The sequence below is a fragment of the Centruroides vittatus genome, unplaced genomic scaffold, assembly GCF_030686945.1.
Source record: "Centruroides vittatus isolate TY-2023 unplaced genomic scaffold, ASM3068694v2 contig_318, whole genome shotgun sequence".
NCBI classification, from domain to species: domain Eukaryota; kingdom Metazoa; phylum Arthropoda; class Arachnida; order Scorpiones; family Buthidae; genus Centruroides; species Centruroides vittatus.
Window position 1 is genome coordinate 316279 of NW_027122045.1, and position 3995 is coordinate 320273.

Here is a 3995-nt window from a genome sequence, read left to right on the forward strand (position 1 = left end):
ACTGTATATATGTATATGTTATGGACAAAGTAATTAATACGGGCATTATGAATAATGACCAACAAAATCGAGCATTGTAATAAATTTCAATAATTTATCAAATTGACCGGTCATTATGAATACTGCCATCATCTAGTTGGGCAAAGTGATAATAATACGTTGAGAAGTGATCATCCAAAATATGCTAGCCAATCAGCACTCGTGAGTTGCGCTGTGTATTGCGTTTAGTACCGAATTTGGTGGCGGTCGCGACTGTTTGTGCTCTCAGCAGATTCCTCCTGGAGGGGAGCCACGGCAGGCCGCCGATTGTTTAACGTCATAAGTTATTTATTCACGGTAGTTCTTGAACACACGTATCAATAACCAGTATGTATCAATATCTAGTGATGTTAAACAATCGGCGGCCTGCTGGCGGCTCCCCTCCGGGAGGAATCCGTCGAGAGCACAAACAGTCGCGACCACTGCCATGATGGTGCACATAGGTAAAATTATACCATTTAATTAATATAGTAAATCGTACTTAGTTTGAAAAGATTACATGTTCTTTTTAAAATATTTTGAAATTATTCACAAAATTAAATATTTCTAAATGAAATACGTGGAGTTTTTTAAATCAAATTAATTAATGTCGCACAATTTAAAATTCGGTACTAAACGCGATACGCACTCAACGCGATACAATTGGCAATTCAGAGTGCCGATTGGCTAGCGTATGTCTGATGATCACTCCTGAACATATTATTATCACTTTGCCCGACTAGGTGATAGCAGTATTCATAATGGCAGGTCAATTTGATAAATTAATCAATATTTATCACACTGCGCGCCCTTTTTGGTCATTATTTATAATGCCCGATTAATCACTTTGTCCATAACATATATACAGAAAACCCTCCTATAACACAATAGATACGTTCCGTGTTATATAAATTCTGTGTTATACGAGTCACTTAGATTTTACAAATACGAGAGCCGTTCACAGCCTGGCACTTGTGCAGTTTAGGGGGTAGAGCTGTTTGAAAGGTTTTCTTTCATAAAATTAATCGATTCTAGACTAATTTGACTCGAACATTTCCAAATCACGTATAATTTTCTGGGAATAATCCATATAAACTATGCTATAAACAAAAAACTGTAGGAATATTTATCGAGTGCGCACCGTTCGAAGACGTCATTGCTTAAGCTTGTTTTCATTGCGGAGCGGCTCATCGAATAACGGACGCGTTTCCTGATAAGTTATTCTTTCTGCGAAAAATTTGCTGTACTTTCGAGACATCATTAATAAAAATATCACTTTTATAGCCGTTGAATAATAAATCTTTTTAGTAGGTTCTCTACTCGTTTAAACTCAACTGTTTGTGCAATGTCCACTATTGGTCCAGATTCGACCAATCCTGTCGAGACACGTGTTGGCCATTACAATCTGTTTCATTCTTTTTCCGTGTTATACGACCTTCTTTTAGCGTGTTATACGAATCCGTCTTATATGAACCCGTGTTATAGGGGGTTTACTGTATATATATACAACCTTTTCTTAGAACCTACCGTTTAGAAAGATATGTATATATCTTTCTAACATATATATATATATATATTGGTTCGCACCACACGTGGGTCCGCAGCACGTGTGGAGTGGACCTTTTTTTGAGGAGGGGGAGTCGATTTATTTATTTATATATAATTTATACATTTAATATATTAATATTAATAATATATATATATTAATAAAAATGCCTTAACATTTTATGTATTTTTATGTATAAAATAATAACAGATAAACAAAAAGAAAATATACAATCTACATCAACGTCACACCAGAATCCAATTTTTTATTTTCTCACGCTAGAGGCATTAAGAATTCTTAGAGGTTACTTGCCAACAATTGACAATTGCGAAGATGATGTTTTCAAGGCGTTCGTGATCGTTGAAAAATAAAGTCGAGACAATTAAGTGCTCAAAACAACCAACACCAAACGAATTTTTCAGTTTATCATCTACAGAATAATTGTAAATGGAGAACACAATGTTCTGTAAGTCTATGCTACTGTAAAAAGCACTAATGTATTTTATTAATTGTAGTTTTGTGGTTTTTTTTTCCAACTTTGCTTTGCTTTAGTCATTTGGTCAACACATCGGATAATTCGACACATTTCCACTTCTCCTTGGAGTGTCGACTTATGCGGAGTCGACTGTATATATATACAGTCTATATATATATATATACATATATATACAGTATATATATATATATAGGCTATATATCTTTGTAAAATTATACTAATTAAGCTGTACATTTGAAAAGGTATAGTCCTATAGATTACCATTCTTGACTGACTGTTCTCTATCTGTCTTTCTTCAATCGATAATATTAAAAAATTTATTATCGACAAAAATACCCTCCCTAATTACGATCAGCATCCTTCCCATCACCTTGCATCTGACGTTTACTTCGAAGATCCAGGTGATCATCCCATGTTTAGGATTTGCACTGACGGTTTCAAGATAACTGAAGAAGTGGGTGCCGCTTTTGTAGTTTACTCCGACTTAGGCCGCTAGCTTCAAAACACCTGCTTTCTGTATAGGTACATACCGCTCAATAGCACAGACAGAAACTTTAGCTATTTATATAAGTTTAATTCACATCGGGCGTAGAAAGGGCAAAAGACACTACTTACACTATCGCTTTTATTCTGACAGTGGAGTAGCTTTACACAGGATTAAGAAGTCCGATAGACGCTTAAACTCGTTCATCTCATTCATCACATTCTCAGACACTTAGACAACAACATTAAAATAGATTTCTAATAGGTCTCAGGTCATACGGGAGTTTTCGACAACGAGACTGCTGACCATCCTTTCAATCAAGCTGCAAAGCCTTCAGTCAATAGTATTTTCTGTTACATTTCTACCTCGAACATCAACAATCACGTCAAGAAGCAAATCTTCATTCTTTGGCAAGACAGCTAAAACTGTGACACCACTGGTAGGCTCACCTACACTTTCATACCCAAGGTTGACACTACTGCGATTTTTCGCCACTTTTACCCTAGTTACACCCTCACTCAGCAACTTACAAAACATGGCAACTTTAAGCAATTCTTGGATAGATGTAACTTTAGGGACAATCTACAACGCGACTGTGGTATTTAGGAGGACCAAACTCCACTTCACATAGTTTTACGTTGAAATAGGTATAATAACATTAGGGATAGTTTAATGAGAGCTGCTATTCTTGAAGGGTATAACAGGCATTGAAACCCGCACTAAGTCATTCACACGCGTACAATGTTCCAGTATCTAATCGCATTTCATCATTGCGATCCATGCGCATGAGCTTGAAAAAATAGTGCAACGTAGCCAAATTCGATCGGCCCGAAGTGGCTGTTAATGATACTACTACAGTAACTTCTCGGAGTTCAAAAAAGTTAACCGCAGAATCACTGCAATTAAACATCAATTAACACTTGTCTCTGCGATGAGGATAAGTCAGGATGAGGTACGAGCCCCAGACGATCGCGAAATTTCAGTGCAACATGTTTGGTGGGAAGAAAGGGAGAAAAATTCTATGGCGTTAAATGTTGAAACATGTCATCGGGATCCAAAAGGAAGCAATTTGAGTAGCAAAATTTTGCCAGAAGATGCATTATTATGCTGGAATATTTTTCTTCTCTCTTTTTTTGTCATTCATAAATATTTACTGAAAGGTCAGTAGGTCAACAATCCGGCTTATGTAACTCCGAGAGGGACGTAAAGGCTTTTCCGGAGTTACGAGAAGCTTTTCTTCGAAACTCCGTAGGCTTTTCCTCTCTCCTCTCGGAGTTACGTTAACCACGTTACCTGCGTAGTCTTTTTGGACGGGAAGAACACGCTGCATCACTAAGCATAAAAAAGCAAAGCATTTCTGGCCGACATGCACAGTGGCTTATGGTGTTTTCATGCCTAAACTATGCGTTCTGATACGTTCTTATCACAGCTAGCTCGTGGACACATAAACA